At 44.5% G+C, this 25,132-nt stretch overlaps 1 protein-coding gene across 1 annotated transcript in view; it reads left to right on the top strand.

The window, feature by feature from the left end:
* The window catches only part of NALF2 (NALCN channel auxiliary factor 2), a 694,299-nt gene that overhangs the window by 282,227 nt on the left and 386,940 nt on the right, over positions 1-25,132 (top strand). The window lies entirely within an intron of this gene.

The following is a 25,132-nucleotide window of genomic DNA, read 5'->3' as shown; positions in this document are numbered from 1 at the left end:
GACTGACGGAACATAATTTATCTTGAGTCATTGTTGTTCTAAATTCATTGTTTATCCTCTTCAGCTGAGAAAAAGATCTTTCTCCAGAGCAATTTGCAACCATCATACTAAGAAACAATCTCAAAATTGCTTCTACATTAGGGAATGCTGATTGGGCACGATCGTTAAATATTACCCTATACAGATCCTGATGTGTCAGACTATCTTGTTCCGCTGAACCATGGGCTTGACTATGTCTAACATATTGATGAAAATGCTTGACTTCTCCTACAAGATTCATGTCCACATCTTCAGGATATGTTTGGCATAAAGCACTAACTCCTTCATGAATCTCTTCTTCTGTAGCTTCTAGTTTTGTTAAGAATGAAAACTTTTTTGCAGCATCATTGTATCCCGAGGCCCTCTGTGCCAGACTTGACTCTAACGCATCCATCAAAGGTATAAATGTTTTGATTCTGAAGTTGTCTCTTGGCTCAAGGTTCTCTAAAGCATCATCTTCATCATCATTGATATGCCTTCTTCTATATCTTCTTTTCTTGTAATCAACATCAGGCAATTTTTTCTTTGCTTCTTCAAAATGATCGAAAAGATCACTGGAACCTTTAACAAAATCCGAAAGTGAAGCATACAATTTCCTACATACATCTAGACTAATTTGGAGGTCTTGCAGTGATTGACTTGTCTTGTGAAATTCATCCAGCAAGTAACTCCACAAATATAACAATACCATAAATTCAAACTCCTCTATTTTATTCAAAATGTTTATGGCTAGATTTCTTGTTTCGCCTTGCTCTGTAGTATCAATATGCAGCTGATGCAATGCAGAAATTATTCCATCATAACTATCAAGTATTGCACTTGTGGCCATTGAATGTGCTTCCCATCTAGTCTTTGACAAAGACTTTGGAACTTTTGAATCATCTTTGAAGAATGACAACAGTACTGCCCATCTATGTGTAGATGATGAAAAGAAATTATACATTTCTTGAACAATTCCAAAAAAGTTTACTGCATCTAAACAACAGTCAACTGCTGCTCTACCAACAAGATTCAGGGAATGACCAGCACATGGAATATACATAGCATACTTGTTAATCTTCAATATTATTTCTTGTATTTGCCAGACATATTGGCAGCATTATCATATGACTGGCCTCTACACTTTCTAAAATCTATTTGCACTCATTTGTAAGGTAGTTTTGCACCATCGTAGCCATACTTTCCACTGTGTGGCTACCCATCTCTAGGAATGTTAGAAAATGTTCAATAGGGAGCCATCATTTGGTTAAACATACCTCACAATAATAGTGAGCTGATCAATATGGGACCGGTCTGGAGTGGAATCTACAGATAAACTGAAGTACCTCGCAGTTCTTAAATCATCCAAGATTGAGTCTCTTACTTTATGTGCCATAATTTGGATAAATTCATCACATATTGTTTTAGAAAGATAAGATGTGACACCTGATTCTTTATTCCCAAATGTTTTTATATGGGTTGCTATAAAAGGATCACATTTTGCTATAAGTTCGAGTAATCCAAGGAAATTTAAATTTAAATTTGCGGGTTTCTAGCGCGCTAGAATCGACTCCTGAAGGAGTATCTCTGCGCAATAGACCGCTGGGGAACCCGTCCTGGCTTTCCCTGTGAGATGGTCCCTACTGGGTATCTCCAAGGTGAAAACAGGCATCCCCGGCGTTTGTGGGGGGCCGTAGTGGAGATGAGGCAAGCTAATGCCCAGAGTTGCCGAGTGTGATCCCTGGTTAGAAAAGGCACCGAGGTGAGAATTATCGAGTCCGCTGACCCTATTCCACGACCCATGCCATTATGAGGAGAACCGAATGTTTCCTTATCTCCTCTGAAAGGTAAACCACGCTCTGCCATAGTAATTATGACTGCCACAAGTCGTTCAAGAACATTTTTCCAGTACTGCTGTCTATTATTTATCTGTTCTACTAGTTGGCAGCCAATTGTTGAGCCACGTTTTCTTGTAAGATATTTTACCGAAGCTGTTCTATGGGCTAAAGAGTTTTCATGACTTTGAAATACGTGGTGCGCCATTCAGAAAATCCATCGGATGATAATGGTGTAGAAGAATTTTAAAAGAGTTTACACACTAAACAGTATACACAACCAGTTGCTGGTGAATATACTAACCATTCTCTGCAATATTTTTCACCATTAACCCGTTTGATAGAACAAGCTTTTCGAGCAATATCTGTCTTAGTTTGCAAAAAGCTTCTTTGATTTTTCAAATGAGCCATTTGAGTGCTGACATTCTGACGGACCTTTTTCTACCCAGTTTAAAATCTCATCTTTACTTAAATCACCCCATACCCCAACATCATTCTGTTTCTTTTTTGATGCTGAATCTTCTGTGCTTGTACTACTCTCTGGTTTATAAATCTTAATATTTGTTGCTTCATTCGTTGAAGTAGATTCTATACAACTAGATGTACCAGGGTCTGTATCAGGAATAGGGTGAATATCCCGTGACTGACTCACTGTGGTAGAGGCTTTTGGTTCATCAGGCCCCATATCTATCTTCTTCTTTGTTAAGAAACTATCTAATGTTGTTAACTTGCTAAGCTCTTCTTCAGCTCTCTGCTTCTTTTTCCTCTTTTGAGCTCCACTTTTATAACTTCTGGTTGACATCTTGCAAACTGTGGGCAGAATATTTAATATAACTATAAACATACTACATTTAAAAGTAATATAATGCATGACATTTTTTTCATTGAAAATTTCCTGTGATATTACCACTTCTTACCAGCAAGCGATATTTTTATAATAATTAAACATGCAAAGAGAAAATTAACAATATCCTCTCAAGTTTTAATATTAGTTTAATTAATTAAATTAACGAAGAAAAGAAACAATTAACATATTCATTAATACTTAATTTAATACAATCAAAACAAAATAATATGTATTTTTTAATGTGCAGTTCTTTCAAATATATATTTAATAATAACAAACTGTAAGTTTATATATTAAACTTACACTTTGTTATTATACTGACAAAAAAAGCACTTTGGATTGACAAAAAAAAGCACTTTGAATTTAACATTGGCGTCCACCGTGTTAACGGAAAGTGCCTGGCTGTAAGGACCTTTGATTTTAACCTCTGCTTCCACCATGCTTTATTCCTTAACGCAGATGTAATGCATGGTGGAAGGGCAGCCGATGTTAAAATCCAAGGTACTTGCATGCACTGAGCCGCTTTCACCGACTACTACGCAAAGGCAAATGAAAGCGAGGTTAAGTGAAAGAGGATTAGTGCAGGCAAGAAACTTGCATTTAACATTGGATGTCCAGTACCTAAAAGGACTTTTAATTTTAACGTTGCCTGCCCCTGCGCTCTATTACTGAAGGCAGATCTAAAGCACAGAGGCAGCCAACGTTAAAATCAAGGGGTCTTTCAGGCATTCCTTCAATTTTATCAACGCTGCTACGGCTGAGTTACAGGCCCACTTACCTCATAACTGCCCGATTTTACAGACTCTGCAACTGCTCGATTAGGGTCCCACTTAACTCACAGCTGCTCCGGGAGGCCCAGATCGAAAACAAATGCGAAGTGCGGTTCCAGGCTGCGAAGTACTGTTTCAGGCTGCAAATCGCGGCGCCAGCCCGGAAATGACAGGTGGCGCATGACTAAGAGGAAGAACATCATGTTCTTCAGCCCGCCCCGCCCCAGCTAAGCTCATTTCAGCCAATCGGAGCAGCTGGTTTGTGTGAGGGCGGGCAAGGGCGAGGATAGCTGTGAAAGATGATGAAGGATTACAAAATACAATGCTTATAAAGCCTTATATGACGTCCCAATAATTAGATAGCAGCGCGAGCTACTCTCAGAGGGTCAGCGAGCTACTACCAGTAGCTCGCGATCGACCGGTTGGAGTTGGAGACCCTACCCTGCTCTAGGCAAATAGCGCTTTGTTCTTCGAAAAGACGCGCTAAAAATATCGGTGAAGAGTATGGGACATCCTGGACGTGCAGCATTGGGACTAATAATATTTTTTGGGGGCCCCCAAGAAAGTGGGGGCCCCAAGCTATAGCTTGTGTAGCTTAAACGTAAATCCTGCGCTGCCCATCGGACAGTTCGGTCCTGAGGTCAGAAGGCTCTAATTGGCTAGCCGCAAAATGAAATAAAATGTTGTGGCTGCCATTACAAAACACAGAGACTCGGCCCAGTGTCCTGAAGCTTAAAATGAAAGGAGGTAGTAGGGCAGGATAAGGGTAATCTTATCCCCTGGCCCTTATGGGGGGTCCCAAGAGGAACCAACCCCCCACCCTGGGTAAAAATAAAAGAATATTCAATCTGCTGGTCCTGTGGGACCATCACATGAGATTTTGACAGCTCCAACGAGAGTCCAGCGAGACACAGCGTAGCCCACTTTCGGTCCCACACGACTTATGGGAACCAGCATGGACCCCTGTACTCCTGCGTGAGTCCCGTTGGCCCAAAAAGAAGAAAGAAGGTGGCGAGTTTCTGGCTGAAGGGGGCTTGTCCGCCTGGGGAGTGGGACGCAGGGCCTGGCCTTCAGCCATTCGTAACATCAAGTTGGCTGCCTGGTGGCTTGGGCGGCTGGACCTGGCCGCAGTCCAGGCCTTGCCTCCAGCACCCTGTTGTGGACGGCCTTCATCCGTGCACAGTGGGCTGGTGACAGGGCCTTACTGCAGACCAGTCTTTGCTGCCAACCTCACAGACTTATCCCTTGTGCAGTGGGGTGCCGGCCTCCCATGGGGTTTTGAGCCCAGGGAATGGCCCTGCAGCCAATCATCTTTGTACACGCCAGAAGGCTGTGCACAGCAGGGGGTTGGCCATAGACGTATTATATAAGTTTTAGTGCGTTTACTACACAAAATCCAATGACAGAGAACTGTGAAATACGGGAAATATTTTATGGTTGCCTGTGAAAGATACATTTTATCATCATATTGAGAACCCAAAACTACTCAACAAGTCTTTAAAGTTGTCACGGCTACCAGGATTATGCCGTTTTGAATGCCAACATTTGCATCACTCATTTAAATTATGCAACCAAAATGCAAATGTTTCTGTACATTCGCTGTCAATATTGTTTTTATCCTTCTGTGATAGAAGATTTTAGGCAAAATCTGCAAATTTGGCAACTTATGCTGTAAATTATGTGGCAAACGCAGTAAATTCTTAATTATGCAGTAAGCACTACAACCACAGAATTACCCAATTCCACTGACTGACTTCCCCATTGCCCATTGTTTTGTTTCACCGTTAATTCAAAAAAGGTAAACAAAGTCCAGAAATGTTAACACCAAACAGTGACGATTGTTAACTGCACTTTGGAAAAAAAAATTGTACAACTAACTGCTCTAAAATAAACATGCCATATAAAAATACATGACAGACAACATATATAATATAATCTTGCCTCAGTATTTCAGGGTTCTGGTGGGAATTACAAACCACTCAATTTTTCGGCCTTCTGGTTAATGATGTCATCAGAGCTCTTCAATTGCAATGTTATACCATATTACGCAGTAATCCGCTATCCTGTAATAGCCTTTCTATCTATCTATCTATCTATCTATCTATCTATCTATCTATCTATCTATCTATCTATCTATCTATCTATCTATCTATCTATCTATCTATCTATCTGTCTATCTATCTATTACCTACTGGCGGTCGCCAGTAGGCTGTTATAGTTAGGACCTGGTTTCCATAGGAGCGTTTTTTGTATTACTAATAACTTTGGCACCATTTGACAAATCTTCACATCATTTTCCAAACTAGCTTGCCATTCACTTCAGCTGCTGCTTGTAAAGTGTCAGGGGATTTTTAAAGCGGGGGCCAAGAAAAATGGGGAGATCCCAAAACGTGTTTTCCCATGCAATTTTCCATAGGGTTTTAGATGGATATTAGCACGAAGCGCTGAATGGAATTGCACAAAATTTGGCAGAAAGCTATCGCTTGGTCCAGAAAGAGCCCTCTTTGTAATTTAGTGTAAATCCGTTCATTACTTTTGGCGTTATTGAAGAAAAAAGATCCATGTATATCTAAAGATGCAGACCCTCCACAGATCTGACAGATCTCATTGTGAGATCTGGTTGGCAGCCACCACTTCAACCAGGAAGTGGTGGTAGCCATCTTGGGACGCAAACTCAGCCGAGTCCCAAGAAAAAATATTTAAAAACAGGCAAAGGGGCTTGGCACAAATTCCCTGCCCCTCAGGGACCCTGCTGGGGGTCCAAAATGTTTTTCCACAAAAAAAATTCCTGCAAATTCACGTTGAAATAATGGATTCCCTGGAAAGATTTTTTTTTTAAAACACAAGGGTGGTTTTCCTCGGGTGAGCCGGGTCCCGGGGGAATTGATTATTCAATATATAGGTGAGGGGAAGGGCGGACACGCAGTCACCCTCCCTGGGCTACTTTCAGCCCCAGGGACCCCACCCCTCAGGCCTGGCTGAATAGAAGAAAGGGAGGGTGGCTTGCAGCCTCGACTGCATCCCCTGGACGTGTTCTTTTAAAGGGAGGGTAGCATGCAGCCCCTTTCCGGGCCGAATCCGGTCCTGGCGACCCCATCCCCTGGGGCCTGGCCATTATGTAAAACGGGGGAGCGGGTGTGCAGTCACCCTCCCTTGGGACCCCATCCATAATACTAATGAGGAGGGAGGTCAGGCATTCCCCTCCCCAGTAACATTTCCGCCTCAGGGACCCATCCTCCAGGAGGAGCCATTAATGGCCCTTGGCACTCACTCCCCCAGGTATGTCCTGGGATGCCAACCTCCTGGACATAGTGGTTTCTTTTGCCCACAGTGACGCAGGCAGGGAAACCTGTGTTTGCTCTCACTTGGCGGAAGCAATTTCATTGCTCCCGCCAAGCAATAGCAAACACTAAAAGGCATATTATAAAGGAACGGCATTAAAATTATCGCCGCTTTGGCGGCAGGAAACTGCCGCTAAAGCAGCGATAATGGGCTTGATAATATGCCTTTGAGAATTCCAATAGAAGCCCAGGTTCTCTTATTAACATGGGCTTATATTGGAATTCTCTACGGCATATTATCAAGCCCATTATCACCCGTTTTAGCAGCAGTTTCCTGCCGCTAAAGCGGCGATAATTCTAAAGCCGTTTCTTGATAATATGCCCCCAAGTCCTTTCCCAGGAGGTGGGAGCATGAAAAATACTCCTGCATGCTCAGAGCTGACTTTTCTTCTGTTTCCCTGCCCGCACTGAAGCAGGCAGGGAAACAGGTTTTGCTCCTGCCTGCAGGGAGCAGCATTGTAATGCGTTTATGTTTATTGTCTCAACCTCCTCCAATCACTACTGCTACACCCTTCAGGCAGCTCCCTGTCCTAATCACAGCCCACCTCCAGTCATCAAAGGCCCCATTTCCTGAGGTCATCATGCTGCTGTGCCAGTGTTGGCCCCCAGGGCCTCACACTTCCAACCCAGCAGAATCTGAAATGGCTGACTGATTATCTGCAGGGCTGCTCACTGCCTTGAGGTTTCAATAGGTATGTCTCTCCCATCCATACAGTGTCTGTGTCTACAGTAACTGTCACTGGGCCACCTACAGCTATGCTTCCTGCCTCTAGAAGCAGACAGGTAAAGTATTTCTCTCATATTAAGAAAGTCTAGCAATGGCTGCTTTTGACACCAGCAGTTCTGCTCCCTGACTCTAGGGGCAGATAGGTGTAGTGCTGGCTTCTTTCGCTCAGGCCGCGTCTTCCATAGCTTCGGTCTTCTCACCTGCGGTTTTGCTCTATGCATCTAAGGGTAGAAATGTGCAATAGCTCTCTCTTATCCTGGCAGAGTGTACAATGGCTGCCGTCTTCTCATCTGCGGTCCTGCTGTCTGCCTCTGGGGGCAGATTGATGCAGTATCATCCCCTCTTAACCTGTCAGCATCTGCAATGGCTGCCATCTTGTCACCTGGGTCTTGGGACAGATAGGTGCAATATCAGCCCTTCCTAACCTGTCAGCATTTGCACTGGCTGCCATCTCGAGACCTGCAGTTCTGTTGCCTGCCTCTTGGGGCAGATAGGCGCCATATCATCCCCTTATAACATCTGCAATGGCTGTCATCTTGTCACCTGCAGTTTTGCTACCCGCCTCTTGGGGCAGATGTGTGCAGTATCAACTCCCCCTAACCTGTCAACATCTGTAATGGCTGCCATCTTGTCATCTGCAGTTCTGCTGTCTGCCTCTTGGTGCACATAGGCGCCATATCATCCCTGCCTAACCTCTCAGCATCTGCAATGGCAGCCATCTTGTCAGTTGCAGTTCTGATGCCTGCCTCCTGGGGCACATAGGCGCAGTATCATCCCCTCCTAACCTGTCAGCATTTGCAATGGCTGCCATCTTGTCACCTGCAGTTCTGCTGTCTGCCTCTTGGTGCACATAGGCGCCATATCATCCCTGCCTAACCTGTCAGCATCTGCAATGGCAGCCTTCTTGTCAGTTGCAGTTCTGATGCCTGCCTCCTGGGGCACATAGGCGCAGTATCATCCCTGCCTAACCTGTCAGCATCTGCAATGGCAGCCATCTTGTCAGTTGCAGTTCTGATGCCTGCCTCCTGGGGCACATAGGCGCAGTATCATCCCCTCCTAACCTGTCAGCATTTGCAATGGCTGCCATCTTGTCACCTGCAGTTCTGCTTTCTGCCTCTTGGGGCACATAGGCGCAGTATCATCCCTGCCTAACCTGTCAGCATCTGCAATGGCAGCCATCTTGTCAGTTGCAGTTCTGATGCCTGCCTCCTGGGGCACATAGGCGCAGTATCATCCCTGCCTAACCTGTCAGCATCTGCAATGGCAGCCATCTTGTCAGTTGCAGTTCTGATGCCTGCCTCCTGGGGCACATAGGCGCAGTATCAGCCCCTCCTAACCTGTCAGCATTTGCAATGGCTACCATCTTGTCACCTGCAGTTCTGCTTTCTGCCTCTTGGGGCAGATAGGCGCAATATCATCACCTTATAACCTATCAACATCTGCAATGGCTGCCATCTTGTCACCTGCAGTTCTGCTGTTTCCTCTTGGGGCAGATTTGGGCAGCATCATCCCCTCCTAACCAATCAGCATCTGTATGGCTGCCATCTTGCCAACTGTAGTTCTGTTTTATGCCTCTAAGGGCAAAAATGGGACAATAGCTCTGTCCTGTCTTGGTGGTTTCTACAGCATCCGCCATGTTGCCCCCTGGATCTCTGCTGCTCGCGTCTCAGGGCAGTTCGATGGAGCACCTCGCGCCCTACCTGTGCGCCTGCAAGACCTCTGATGACGCCGTCGCGGATGTTATTCATTCATCCAATTAATGTGTTTATCTTTGCAGCTTGTTCGTGCTTTTGCAATGACTAATTCACGCAGGAAGGAAACAGATTGAAAATTGGCACATAAAAGAGAGAAATGAGACAGAAAGGAGCGCAGTAAGCTTACTAATTTGCAACACCACCGGATCCCAACCGCGCCGCCAACCAGCTGCCACCATGTATATTTGGCACAGGCCTAAGAGGGAGGGTGGCGGCTGCTCCAGGGAGACACTCACCTGGCTGTAGGATATGGCCACACAATGGTTAGGGTGCAGAATACATCTCTGGGTGGCTGTTCATCGAAAATCAAGGACATGAGAACAGAGAGCAGAACAGCAATATATTTACTAAAGCCAGTCGATTTGCTTAGGTCTTTCAAACTGACAACTTTGGCTCACATTGATCAGAGAGTCAAATGTTATAGAGGGGAGGGGGTCAAAAATCCAGTGAGTTAAAAAAAAAATGTGGATATCCATTTGCTTCCATTGCAATTTTTTTTTTTTTAAAGATGAATACATTTTGGGGACATACAGTGCGTGGCAGCATGTGTTTCCTTTTCTTTGGTGAATTTTCACTCACCAGTTTTTGTGGCATTACGCAAAAAATTAAATTTGCACGAACTCCCAATTAAACAACGAAACACCATCTGTGTCCACCAATGAGGCATCTAAAACGTATACAGAAGAGACTGCAAAGTGCCTTTTGTAAACTCTAGTAACTCGTTGAAGGCAATAAGCTAATTTTAATAATATTCTCAAACATTTCAAGATCAAGGAAAAGAACACCTTGCAACACCCTGGTACAACAATGACAAAAACATAAATGAGATACAATTTGTAAACAAAAATAAATTAACCCTTTATTTGTGAACACAATTTAAACATTATAAAAGAAGCCTAAATGTCACGCTTCAGTTTTAGAACAGCCCTAAATATTTAACTACAAAGATATAATATTGTGCTGTATTGTATATTAACATTTATATAACGCTTTCTATCCCGATGTGGGGTTCTGAAGTACTTCAATGGTTTATTACTATAGACTGGTACAGCACTGGGTGATGAGCATGAGTCTGTAGCAGTTTTTAGGTCGATACTAGACAGCGCATGCACTGTCTGCAAGACATGTTGTTTCTCTTCTGAGGGCTTTTGGCATGCCCATCGATTGCCATTGGTTGTTTTCTGTGGCATTCTGAAGTGCTTGCTTTTTATTGGTCTTTTCATGTATAATTGTTATCTTCCATGGCAACTTGACTAAGCAATCCTTCAGTTTGGCCATTACGCATTCAGGTTCCACCTGGTTGTCCGTCACAACGTGTTCCAGATTGCTGACTACACAGTTCAGAAGCACAGTGTACTCAAATCGATGTGCCTACAGCTGCACACTACACCAACTTACTATGGCTTTGTGATGCATGCGTATGCACTTTGGAAACCAAGGGCTCGATGTAGGTGAAATAGATTTACCGATTTTCAATTACCGAATTTTACTGATTCAGTAATTAAAAATCGGTAAATCTATGGGGAGAACATGTAGGTATTCCAGATGTGCTGGAATACCGAATCGGATGATTTCGGTATTTACCGAATCGGTAAATACCGAATCGGTAATGCCCATTCATTCCTATGGGCTTTGAAGCCCATAGGAATGAATGGGCATTACCGATTCGGTATTTACCGAATCGGTAAATACCGAATTTCACAAGGGTGCAGGGGGTGTCACTTTGACACCCTCTGGCACCCCCAAAACAGGCTCGGGTGCCATGTGGCAGGCATACATGCCCTAAGGGCAGGTCTGCCAGTCACATGGCATAGGTGTGCATGCACACATGTGCATGCACACCGGAATCGGTATTTTACCATCAAATTGGATTTGATGGTAAAATACCGATTCGGTAAGGCCTTTGGGACTCTGAAGAGTCCCACCTACATCTGGGTGGCTCACATTCGGTAAATTTACCGATTTTTTATTTTACCGAATCGGTAAAATTACCGAATCGGTAATTTTACCGATTCGGTAAAATAATGCCCCCTACATAGCGATCACCTATTTACCGATCGGTAACGGCCGAAAATACCAATTTTCGGCTGTTACCGGCCGACCTACATCTGGCCCCTATTTTGTTATTTTCCAAAGCACGCACAAGTTTCCCAGAGCGTTTGAAAAAAAGATTTGTTTCTATTGCTGAAGGACAGTGTGTGCATCTTCAGCAAGCGTGTGTGCGCTTTAAAAAAATCCAATAAGTTTCCAAATCGAGTGCCCACAAGCTTCCCGAAGAGTTTGAAAAAAGATTGCTTTTATAATGATTTTATAGTGTGCGCATGTGTACCATGCCTGTGCTCGTTTTACACTCCATGGGCAGTGTTCCGTCGACGGCACGCACGTCTCCGTTTACATTGGAACTGCTTTTATATAGGAAAACAACGGTTCCAGTGGAGAAAATAGACAAACAATTTAAGCAATATGCATGCACAATGGCGATAGGTTTGTAAAGGACCAGGTAATGTCAGGGGGCAAAAAGAACTCTCTGCACAGTTTGTTCATTTAGCATTTTTATAGATACACAAAGTGATGGTATAAAACACTTTCTTAACTTCAAAAAGCGGTATAATTTGTGCGGTGTGTCCCCAAGTGAAGCATGGAGCCATAAGTGACCATATACAGTGAGCAATTTAAAAAGAAGCGACCATTCAGTTATGCCTGGTGATGAGCCTAAGTGTGTGGTGACACTGGTTGTGTAATGGTCCTTTCTGTAAACTTGTCGACGACGTTTCAACCCTCCTGTGGATGTGGGGGTCTCCTCAGAACTGATAATGTGGAGACATCTGGATCTTAAAGGGCGCAGCTTAAGTGAGTGTGACGTGTCCCATGTGTAGTGAAAAGGAAGGAGGAATGGACTCGCGTGAGGACCCAGCTGGGTACTCACAGTGAAGAAAGTTCTGTAAAGCCAGCTCTCAGGGTAATCCAGTGTTAATTTAAAGAATATATTGCTACGAAGGTAGCAGGGCATTGAAAGAGCCCCCCAGTATATTACCCTAAGAACCAGCTTCACAGAACTTTCTTCACTGTGAGTACCCGGATGGGTCCTCGCGTGAGTCCATTCCTCCGTCCATGGGACACGTCACACTCACTTAAGGCGCTTGCGAAGATCATGTCGAGAAATATTTTTTTCTGAGACTGTATTGAAAGTATTAAGGTGCAGAAGATAGTTTCTTTCTCTTTCTAAGGTGGTTGTTGACAGGTTATCAATACTCAGTACAAAACAATACCTGAAAGGACGTCAAACCCTCCACTTGTTGCAGTACGGTAACCTTAACTTCCTCACTACCATATATTCTTACCCATGTTCAGCATGAATTCACACTTACTATACAACATTACAAGAACTTCCAAATCGCTTATGACATCATAATGATTACACAAGGATGTTACCATATTTTTAAATGACAAAAATACCTACACAATGGCCAAAGTACTCACACTGATAAATAAGGAACATGTAACAATGTAAAAAAATACTTAACAATCATAACAACAAACCCACTGCTCAAGTCCTCAATCTCAAGTGCACAAAGGAACCAACATGATTTTCCAAGCCAAATAAACAATTGTGCAATTAATATTAAAATTCAAACTTATTCAAACTGCAGTCTCCAGAAATTACATAGTCACATTTTCAGGTGTCAGCAGATATGCATATAATCTATTATTAAAATCTAATTTCCACCTTTCACTCATGATGGTGAAGATGGAATTAAGTCAACAATACGACTCTAACCTCTAAATTTGCAATCTTTCTTGACTTTATGTTGCACCTGCATTTTGTATCTTACATATTTATTGTGTGGCCCTTAGCTTTAAAACAGGTTAAAAAATATCTCTCAGAGGGAAAATGTTTATTGAAAAAAATAAAATTAAATAAAAATCGGGCTATACTGTTTTGTCATCTATAGAAAAATATGCTAAAAATGAATACATTTTGCTATCTGCAAAGAGAGACATTGTTGAAAGGGCAGATAGCAATGAGCACTGATGAGAATTACAATGTTCAGGTTTACCTTTTATTAGTCGAATGTTGATGGAAAAATGGACAACAGTGAAGCTGTGCAGAGTGGTTTGAGACTCTTATTATGATGATGAAACCCACATTTCACAGAAACCTGTGAAATATGTATTTTCATGCAGAAACATGCGTGAAATAAAGAAACTCACTGTTTACATATCTATATTTTTTGCATTATAATGAAAATTAAAGTGCAAAATAATAACACGTTATTTAGAGCAATTATACTAATATATGCACAATCTTATTTTTTTGTGTGTGTAGACTACACCGTCATAGAGATACTACTCGTAAAATACCTTTGTGAATAGCAAACAATAATAAACTTCCACAAAAGTGTAAGTTTCCTTTGTGAATCAGGCCCAGACTGTTGACTCTGTTTCATGTTGTGACAGGTTGTTTAATTGCACCTGCTGGCCCAGAGTAAGGTGTGTCTTGGGATGGGGTATACTGAGGGTTTACAAGGTTTACTCAGGGGTGTCTAGGTTCGTGCTATACATAAACCATGTACATACCTACAGCGTTTGCCTTTTCTGATGTTTTGTTTGTTGGCTAGATGTTCATGGTTGGCCTTAAGTTGTTCAGTGTCAGGTCACTTGAGACACTGAGAATCTGATTTTCTTGATGTTGTGACTGTTGGTTTATGTGTTGGCATGTTTCTGGTTAGCGTGGGTGATGTGTTATTGTTTGTTTAGATCCCAAATGATGCCTTTAGTTATAATGTTTCTGGTGGATGCGGTAACCTCTGAGTTTCCTGTATTATATATTGTAATTGTCGGTTTAGTCACATAACCAGGTCGCCTTTCGTTCCGCAGTGTCTGGGCGGTGTGTACAACCAGGGCAACTCCATTTCATGTTGTGATGGTCGCTTTAACTGCATGGGCAGGTGTTATGGATCATCTGGTGGGTAGGCTCTCATTGATGTTCTGTTTCTTTTGTAGGAGCTCAGATTACAGGCTCAGTGGTTGCCATTTGCTCTCAGGTGGCTGGCTGTTCTGAGGCTCTGTTTGATTCCTGGTGGCTGAGTGCCTTCCTGGTTTGCTCTGTTTGACATTGGCTGCATATCATGTGTGTTGGTAAGGTTTTCTGTTTGATATTTTGATGGTTGATTTAAATGGTCACATGTTGGTTTTTGGTTATGAATGTCTAGCAGGTGGGAACACCCAAGGTTTGCTTTGTTTCAAAATGTATTGATTGATTTTTAGTTTGATGGTTGATTTAGATACACTTGGTTGACATTGACTAAGACGTTTCACGTGGCTGGATACATACTGGGTTTCCTGTGCTTTGTATTCTGGTTGTTAATTTAGATCTATAGAGAGGTTTGTTCATCAGAATATTATCAGCAAGGATATGAGTGACAGAAATATTGAACACACAGTATTGTTTACAAAAATATTGTTCCATTGGGTGTAGATTTTCTATTGCAAACTTCAATAAGGCATGTTTTTTGAAAATGATATTGAGGCACAAAACAATCTTGAAATGCCGTTTGGTATCTTATGTGTGCACTTCTTAATGCACCACACATAGAAGTTGCAAAACAGCATTTTTTTAAATCATTGTTTAGGTGCAGGAAGGAGACCCTCCTGCACATAAACAATAACAGGCAATTTGCTGTTTCCATGTGTGCTGCACATAGCAGCGCACATGGAAACAGCAAAAACGAGGAGAAATAAAGCATTTCTCCTTGTTTCGCCTGTTTGAGACCAGGTTTTCCCTGGTTTTAATTTTGGCACTGTCTCCTATTTACGCCTCCCTTGTAAATAGGAGGTAGCGTCAAAATCAATGGATTTTGGGGTGGTCCGCCCACCGCAACACCCATTGCCCTCCCCTTTCACGCTTAATACAGCGTGAAAGGGCACATTATTTACAAGGCCGCGTTATGCCTCGTTAAGTGGTTTAACGCTGCCTTGTAAATAAGGCGAGGTCCCTATCGCTATCACAATGTCACTGAAAGTGACGTTGTGGTGGCGATCGGGGCTTGTAAAGAAGCCCCTGAGTGTCTGGGTATACATTTGGGGCCTCATTTGCAATATTTTGATAAAGGACTGCTGCGCTGCCGCGCATCAAAAGTAAAGGGCAGGAATGTGCAATTTCTACAAGACACAGTGCGTTCCCGTCCTTTTCCCCTGCACTGGTGCACGATGGGCTGCCATGTGCCAACACATGCACCCCTTGCGCCATGGCGCAAGGGTCTCTGCATCTATGGGGTCAGGTACACCTGCCTGCACAAAAGCAATCACAAGAGGTGTTTTCCTCTTTCCATGTATGCGGCAGAATGCAGCACACATAGAAAAAGGGGAAACGAGGAGAAATAAAGGTATGTCTCCTCATTGCGCCTGCCTTACGCCTCCCGTGGAGAGGTGTTGGAATCTGAAACATACCCAGGTTTTCAAAACCTTGTAAATCTAGGAATACGTCAGGTTTCATGGATGTTGCATGGGAACACCCACAGCAACACCCATGGAACGCCCCTTTCACATTGAGTAATGCGTGAAAGGGGGCCATATTTAAAAGACCATGAAAAGCCATGCAGGGTGGTTTTACGTGGCCTTGTAAATATGGCACACTGTGCCACTGGTGCATCAAAAAAGTGACGCACCAGCAGCGCAATGGGCTTGTAAAAAAAGACCCAAAGTTTGCCAAGTTTGGTATTGTGATTGTTTGTGAGATTCCACTGGGCGCCTTTGGTTGTGAAGAATCTGGTGGCTGGGCATACCCTGAGTTTGCAGTATGTGATATGTGTTATGTTATGTTAAAAATACTTATAAAGCACACATACACCCACTGGTTTCATGGCACTGATTGAGGAACATAACGTGCAGCTCATAAACAAATGTATTTGCTTGAGTGAACAGCCATGGTTTCCGTAGTTGTCTGAATCTGGAGTAACTGGCCGTGGATTTGATATTAGATGGAACGGGGTTCCAGAATCGAGGGGCTGGTACGGAGACTCTAGCACCTCCTAGCTTCTTCTTCCTAAAAGGGGTAATGGCCAGAAGACTGAGATGTGAGGACCTCCATTAAAAAGGAGGAACCTACCTATGAATGCATGAAGAGATAAACTCAGGGCAGTCGTCTTACCCTGAGTTTGCTGTATCTTATATTTAGTTTATTCATTGGTTTCGCTGCAGAGGCAGGTTTTCTGTTGTTATGAAGTGTCTGCTGATTGTGGAAACACAGGGTTTTCCGTGATTGATGTTGTGATGGTTCCTTCACTTGCACATGTTGCTTTTACTTTAGAGGTGTGCCTGGTTATATATTAGGTTTGCTGAATTTTATATTTTCATTGTTAGTGTAAGTACAGAGGCAGATTGTCTCTGATTTGCTGTGACAGATGTGATGATGGTTGCTTCAGTTGCACTTGTATTGTCTTTAGTAATGAAGCGTGGCTGGATAACCCTCGAGTTTGCTGTATCTGGTGTTTTGATTGCTGGTGTAGCTCCAGAGGTAGGTTGTCTTTGGTTTGCTGTGATTGATGTTATGATAGGTGCTTCAGTTGCACTTGTATAGTCTTTAGTAATGAAGCGTGGCTGGATATACCTCGAGTTTGCTGTATCTGGTGTTTTGATTGTTGGTGTAGCTCCAGAGGCAGGTTGTCTTTGGTTTGCTGGGATTGATGTTATGAAAGGTGCTTCCGTTGCACTTGCATTATCTTTAGTTATGAAGCGTGGCTGGATATACCTCAAGTTTGCTGTGGTGATATTTTGACCGTTGTTGCAGCTGCAGAGGGTGAATGTCTTTGGTTTGCTGTCAGTGATATTATATTGGTTCCTTCAGCTGCACATATGTTGTATTTGCTCATGATGTGTGCCTGGATCTACCCTGAGGTTGCTGTATCTGATATTTGATGTAGCTGCAGAGGCGGGTTGTCTTTGGTTTGCTGTCAGTGATGTTCTATTGGTTCCTCCAGTTGCACATGTGTTGTATTTGCTCATGTTGTGTGCCTGGATCTACCCTGAGGTTGCTGTATCTGGTATTTTGATTGTTGGTGTAGGTGCAGAGGCGGGTTGTCTTTGGTTTGTTGTCAGTGATGCTCTATTGGTTCCTCCAGTTGCATGTGTTGTCTTTGCTTATGAGGTGTGCCTGGAAATACCCTGAGGTTGCTGTATTTGATATTTGATGTAGCTGCAGAGGCGGGTTGTCTTTGGTTTGCTGTCAGTGATGTTCTATTGGTTCCTCCAGTTGCACATGTGTTGTCTTTGCTTATGAGGTGTGCCTGGATATACCCTGAGGTTGCTGTATCTGGTATTTTGATTGTTGGTGTAGGTGCAGAGGCGGGTTGTCTTTGGTTTGTTGTCAGTGATGCTCTATTGGTTCCTCCAGTTGCATGTGTTGTCTTTGCTTATGAGGTGTGCCTGGAAATACCCTGAGGTTGCTGTATTTGATATTTGATGTAGCTGCAGAGGCGGGTTGTCTTTGGTTTGCTGTCAGTGATGTTCTATTGGTTCCTCCAGTTGCACATGTGTTGTCTTTGCTTATGAGGTGTGCCTGGATATACCCTGAGGTTGCTGTATCTGGTATTTTGATTGTTGGTGTAGGTGCAGAGGCGGGTTGTCTTTGGTTTGTTGTCAGTGATGCTCTATTGGTTCCTCCAGTTGCATGTGTTGTCTTTGCTTATGAGGTGTGCCTGGAAATACCCTGAGGTTGCTGTATTTGATATTTGATGTAGCTGCAGAGGCGGGTTGTCTTTGGTTTGCTGTCAGTGATGTTCTATTGGTTCCTCCAGTTGCACATGTGTTGTCTTTGCTTATGAGGTGTGCCTGGATATACCCTGAGGTTGCTGTATCTGGTATTTTGATTGTTGGTGTAGGTGCAGAGGCGGGTTGTCTTTGGTTTGTTGTCAGTGATGCTCTATTGGTTCCTCCAGTTGCATGTGTTGTCTTTGCTTATGAGGTGTGCCTGGAAATACCCTGAGGTTGCTGTATTTGATATTTGATGTAGCTGCAGAGGCGGGTTGTCTTTGGTTTGCTGTCAGTGATGTTATATTGGTTCCTCCAGTTGCACATGTGTTGTATTTGCTCATGATGTGTGCCTGGATGTACCCTGAGGTTGCTGTATCTGGTATTTTGATTGTTGGTGTAGCTGCAGAGGCTGGTTGTCTTTGGTTTGTTGTCAGTGATGCTCTATTGGTTCCTCCAGTTGCATGTGTTGTCTTTGCTTATGAGGTGTGCCTGTAAATACCCTGAGGTTGCTGTATTTGATATTTGATGTAGCTGCAGAGGCGGGTTGTCTTTGGTTTGCTGTCAGTGATGTTCTATTGGTTCCTCCAGTTGCACATGTGTTGTCTTTGCTTATGAGGTGTGCCTGGATATACCCTGAGGTTGCTGTATCTGGTATTTTGATTGTTGGTGTAGGTGCAGAGGCGGGTTGTCTTTGGTTTGTTGTCAGTGATGCTCTATTGATTCCTCCAGTTGCACATGTGTTGTCTTTGCTTATGAGGTGTGCCTGGAAATACCCCGAGGTTGCTGTATTTGATATTTGATGTAGCTGCAGAGGTGGGTTGCCTTTGGTTTAGTGTTATTGATGTGATGACGGTTGCTTCAGTTACACTTGTATCCTCTTTAGTAATGAAGCCTGGCTGGGTATTCCTCGCGATTGCTGTACATGGTATTTTGATCATTGGTTTAGCTGCAGAGGCAGGTTTCCTTTTGTTACAAAGAGTCTCCTGGCTGGATACAGTCACTGTTTTGACGGGCTTGCCACTAGACCGATGAAATAATTGAGGCTGACGCGGAGCATGTATAAAAATATATACAATCTGCATTTAGGCGCCCACGCACTGGTGAGTAAATTGTAAACTATGCAAAGCATACACAAATTAAATCTAGATTACAACACCAAGACATTATGGTGAAGGGCTGTGCTATTCCAGGAACCAGGCCTTACACTATTCCCTTTCACCTTCTGCTTATTGTAGGCAGGACAATATCAGATCAAGCGGCTTGAGGCATCAGGCTGTATTTGTGCGCTACACAAGTGTCCTCTCTCACGCACTCCTACGCAATCTGGTGATCTATTTCTGTGTGTCGGTGATGCCTGTCACTTATGGAGCCTATTGTCCACCCAGCACCCCAACATTATTAATGGAAGAGGCCACCATAAGAAGACACCCTGTTATGGGGTCATGCCTCGTTTACAGCACCTGCCCACCACAGAGGCAGATAAGACCCCACCAGTGGTGCAGCCAGTGTGCCAAGGGCCCTAATGCAAGCAAGGAAAACCGGCCTCATCCATCCCTGCTGAATGCAACCATAATGAGGAAGTAGTGCAGGAGCGGCTCGTGTCAAGGAAAAGATGTGGGGCAGGAGGTGGATGGGGGCAATCGAGAAAAAATAAAACAGAACTTACTTGCCACCCTCCAGCATTGAGCTCTTCTGCTCCTCTTCACTGCAGGCACGGGCTCCCAGACTGCCTTGCAGCCAACCCTGAAGCAGCTTTCATGCATGAGAGAAGCTTCATGATTGGTCTGAGCACCGTGAATTTGCACTCCCACACAGACAGGGAGCCCGTGCCTGCTGTCTCCAACCTGGCAATGCAGCTCGGGTTGGATAAAGCTTCAGTGCGCATGATGGTTTGGCCAACCTGAGATGGCCGGCCAAACCCTCATGGGCACTGATAACGGTACCCCCACTCCCCTTCGGATTCAGACTTCTGGCCCCAGCGGTATCTGCACCTGCTGCACTAATGCCCCCTACGCCCGACTAGCTGTAACTGCTGGCCCAGGACTAGTGAGCCTGGCGCCACCTGCACCATGATCTGAAGTGTGGCCTTAACTATATCAGCAGGGCCACGTAAAGCCATCCTGCATGTCTTTTCATGGCCTCGTAGATATGAAGTGAGGCAACACAGCGCAAGACGCTGCCTCGCCTTACTCTGGTTCAAAGAGGCGTTCCATGGGTGTTGCTGAGGGTGTTCCCACTCAACGCCCATGGAATTTGTCACTGCCCCATATTTACAACATCTTGTAAGCCTGTGGCAGCGTAACAACGAGAAATGTTTACATTTCTCCATGTTTTGTCCTCTTTCTGTAGGTGCTGCATTCTGCAGCACAGATAGAACGAGGAAAACGCATCCATGGCTACCCTTTCCTGCACAAAAACAATTGTGCCAACAACACAGACACCCTTGCGCTGTGGTGCAAGGTTGCCTGTGTTGGTGCACAGTTGATAATTGTGCGCCAGCGCTGGCTGAATCCGTATCTTGTAAATATGGTGCATTCCTGCCCTTTTGAATTGGCAGAGGACAGCGCAGTATTAAGTCTTGCCGTGCTGACCTATGGCAGTTTCTTGTAAAACAGCACCCAGGGGCCTCATTTACAAGAGGCCTGTGCCACCGAGCATCACTTTTCATGACACTCTGGTGGCGCAGGCCTCTCAATCAGATCTACTAGGTGATGCAAAGCCACCCTGCGTGTTTTTGCATGCCTTCATAGATATGGAGTAAGGTACGGCAGCGCAAAGCACTGCGTTGCCGTACTCTACATCAAGGAGGAGTTCCATGGACATTTCTGTGGGTTTTACCATGCGACACCCACGTGTTTTTACACATTCCCCGAGTTACAAGGATCGGTACACCTGGGCAGGCGTCAAAACTGTGCGTCTCCCCAGGAGAGGCGTAACCAGGAGAAGTAACTTTATTTCTCCTCGTTTTTTCCTCTTTCTATATGTGCTGCATGTCTCCATTGATTGCTCTAGTGCAGGAAGGTGTCCCTTACTACACAAACAATCTTGCCAACAACGCAGACATCGGTGCCTGCGCTGGTGCCAGGCACCAATGTGTGCACCAGCGCAGGCAGAGAGGACAGGAATGCGCCGTATTTCAAAATACAGTGCATTTCTGCCCTTTCCTTTAGAGGTTGGGCAGCGCAGCAAATAGACTTGTGTTGCTTCTCTACGCCAATCAGCAGTAAATGAGGACCCAAGCCTCTGGAGGTCGCTATCACCAAAGAAAGAAAGACTAAGAAACTGCACTGCTTACAAATCTGCAAAAAAATCCATCCACCTACAAAATAAAGGGAGAGGGGCACCTTGGCGCTGGCTGTCCATCTGACAGGCACTCCAAAGAGCAACTTTTTGGAAAACCCAAGTCAAAACGCATCAATGGACGGCTAAAGAAAAATGGTCCTTGTGGCGGCCTGTTTGAAGATGTTTAACCTGTGAGTGCATGAGTGAGAGACGGTGAGGTGGGAGACTAAAACGTTGTATCGTGATGTATTGTCTAGATATAGTATTCACTGTAGTATTGTTTGTTACATCTATGTATGAGTTTTTATAGCACTGTATTTATATAAAGAAAGTTTATGTAAGAATGAAATATATAAATATAAGAAAAATTGTCAGAAAATAAGTCATGTAAAATGTGAATTACATTTTTGGGGTCTCTCCATATTGGTTTAATTTCATTGAAAATGCAGATAGGTTAAAATGGAAGTTTTATTATTGATTGGTGTTGTTTTCCCCCTTTCCTGAACCTTACAGTATTGATTTGGGGGGGGACCCTGTGTTTGGTAGTTAAGACCATCAGATGTTAAGAGTCGTCAAGAACCCAAGAACTGTGTAAACGGAGGATGTCGGTCTGGAGACTCTAAAAGACTGGGAGCCGAACGACTGTTCTTTCACACAGCGCTGCGAGGGAAGTTGCTGCGCTGCGCTGCACTGCGTTGCGTGAAGGGAGAGAAGAGAAATGCACCATGTCTATAATATGGCACTCTTCTACTCGCTTCCAGCGCCGGGGCACTTTCGGCAGCCTAGCGCCCAGCAGGTACCCGTGTGTAATGGCACTAGGATGTCTGCATTAAGGGCAGGATTGTTTTTGTGCAGAAAAACACAAAAACTTAAAAGCATTATGCATGTGTGCTGCATAATGCTGCAAATGTTAAAAGAGAAAGTAACGAGGAGACATATTTCTCCCTGTTACGCCTCTGTCGAGTGGACGCACCTTTTTGGCACAACGCCAGGTGTACAAGTCTTTGTAAACCTAGGTTTGTGTTAAAATACATGGGTCGAAGCGCTGGAACACCCATGGTCCACTCATGTAATGCCTACCTGATGCAAAGTAACACACGGCAGCAGGCCTTACGTTACTTTGTATTTACTAAATCATGCAAAGCCACGCAAGTCGACAGTGGGGCTTAGTAAATGCCAAAATAGATTTTGCATCGGGCTGCATCACACAGATGTTGCAACTCCTGACGCAAAATGTTAGTAAATCTGCAATGCTGCGTTGTGAGTGGTCTGAGCGCCATGACACGGCTCTCAGCCATGGGCTGGAGGGGCGGGTATGTTCTCCATGAATGCTGTAATGCAGTCTGCATGGAGAACAGGGGAAAGTGCTCATGACTGTTTGGGCGGCCCGACATGGCCGACCAAACAGTCATTGTACACTTAGGAGTGGGCACACCACTCCTCCCCTGCTCCGAGAGTAGAGGAGCGCCACCCACAAAGCAGCAGGACACGAAGCATAAATTGATAATAACTTAAAAGTTGTGATCATTTTATGTTTCTTCTTCACACTGCTTAAAAGCAGTGGGGTGTCTCTCCTCCGCCATGGCGGAGGAACCGCCACTGCACTATACAACCAATTAAATGCATATTAGAGAAGGGCACTGATGGAGTGTGGTAGTGAGGGAATTCGTGGAGAAGGAGGTTTCTGAGGGGGGGGTCGGGGTCATACAAAGATTGTCGCACTGGGCACCACCAAAGCCAATCCTGCGCTTCCCCTTAGCCTGAGGTCCTCGCCACGGCTGCTTGCAAGAGTGCTCATTAAATGTTGCAGACGCTTTAGGTCTGGCGTCACGAGGTGCTTTTTAATACCCCCCAGCACTAGGCATGGACCAAGGCAGGGTGGGCTTTCGAGCTCCAACCTTCGGGGTATCTGGTCACCATTCGCCCTTCCACCGCTTAATGAGGTGCATTTGTGCTTTGGCTCCGGCTCAAAAACACCCTCAGGAAGAAATCTCTTGTACACAAACCATTATCTCTTGAAAAAGAACTCGCCGAGCGTCTTTGAATGGAGGTTTACTTTATGTTATACAAATGTGTACATTTCACGTGTGTTGAAAAGGTTTCTGTCTGTTGGTCACGACTGTATCCTCAGAGGGTGAGAGAGTTTAAGGAACCACAGCCTGAAATTGAGGGGAAATTCATAACACCACCAGATAGTTAGACAAGAACATAACTATTTCGCTACCTCCCCTCTTTCGCTGAATCCCCCTGCTCTGTTTCCGTCTCATTTCTCTACCTCTTTCCACCATGTACTGTATTGGCAGTTGCGTAGCTAGGCCTTTTGCCGCTGTGGTGGTCCCAGCCTTTGCTGCCCTGTGGTGGCCAAAAGTGAAGGGGTGCTGGCGAAAGAATCCGGCATTCGCGCCCCATGTGGCTGCAGGAAAGAGCGTGGGGGAGGCCGCCCCCGAAACCCATGCCGCCCGGGGCGGAACGCCCCTCCCCCCCCTTGGTACACCACTGTGTATCAGGCTCTCAACCTCATGTCCCTCTTTGACCCACCCCCCATTCTCTTTTTCTCTCTATCTTTGCCTCAACTGCCTCTACCTCCCTCTGTCAACCATCTCAATACTCTTTGCCTCACCAGCCTCCCTCACTCATCCTGTTACCCTATCTCTCTGACTACCATGGCTCACCCACCTCTCTCTCTTTTTCACTACTAAACATCTCAGTTTACCTAATCATTCATTTGTTACCTCGCCTCCCCGCCTTCCCTCTCTCTCCCTTTCTACTTTTGTTCCTTCTATCTCACCTCTCTCGCCACCTCACTCCTTTCTTGATGCCTTTCTTTTCCTAGCTCTTTGTCTCTATCAATACTTCCACTCTCACCTCTCTCCGCTCTTCCTTCTTACTTTAGTTTCTGTCCTCAACATCATCTCTCTTTATGTATCTCTTCTCTTTCCTCTTTCTTGCCCTTCACCCAACTCTCTCTAATTCTCTCTTTGCTCCTTTCTAACTCATCAATCTCTCTCTGTACCTTGCATTTTCCCCTACTACCTCACTTGTCTACTTCTCCATATTTCTGCCTCTGTCTCTTTCAACTTATTTCTCTCTCTGTCTCACCCCTGAGTACATCCCACCCTCCCCCTTCACGCTACATTTCCTTCTCTCTCTCTATCTCTTTCTGACTCCCTCTAAAACATTACCTAAATCTTTACTTCTCTTCTCTACCAATCTCTTCCCCTTTTTACCTCTCTGCACCTGTCTCTCTGGTGACCTCACCTTTCAAGCTTTACCTTATTTCTGTCCCTACCGCAGGGCTCGAGTCGAGGGTAGACGCCATCTACCCACTCATTTCAGAGGGTAGGTGGTGGCTACTCTGCTGCAAAGCTGGATGTTTTCAGTGGAGTGCCATGTTTCTTTCCTACTTCTCCCGGATTTACAGAAATATGCTGAACTCGTTCCTGTGTCATTTGTTCCTTTGCTACTTCTCTCGGATTTACAGACATATGCTGAACTCGTTCCTGTGTCATTTGTTCCTTTGCTACTTCTCCCGGATTTACAGAAATATGCTGAACTCGTTCCTGTGTCATTTGTTCCTTTCCTACATCTCCCGGATTAACAGAAATATGCTGAACTCGTTCCTGTGTCATTTGTTCCTTTCCTACTTCTCCCGGATTTACAGACATATGCTGAACTCGTTCCTGTGTCATTTGTTCCTTTCCTACTTCTCCCGGATTTACAGAAATATGCTGAACTCGTTCCTGTGTCATTTGTTCCTTTCCTACTTCTCCCGGATTTACAGAAATATGCTGAACTCGTTCCTGTGTC

The sequence above is a fragment of the Lissotriton vulgaris genome, chromosome 4_1, assembly GCF_964263255.1.
Source record: "Lissotriton vulgaris chromosome 4_1, aLisVul1.2, whole genome shotgun sequence".
Classification (NCBI taxonomy): domain Eukaryota; kingdom Metazoa; phylum Chordata; class Amphibia; order Caudata; family Salamandridae; genus Lissotriton; species Lissotriton vulgaris.
Note: the sequence above shows the minus strand (reverse complement) of the source record. Positions and strands in the feature narration are given on the sequence as shown.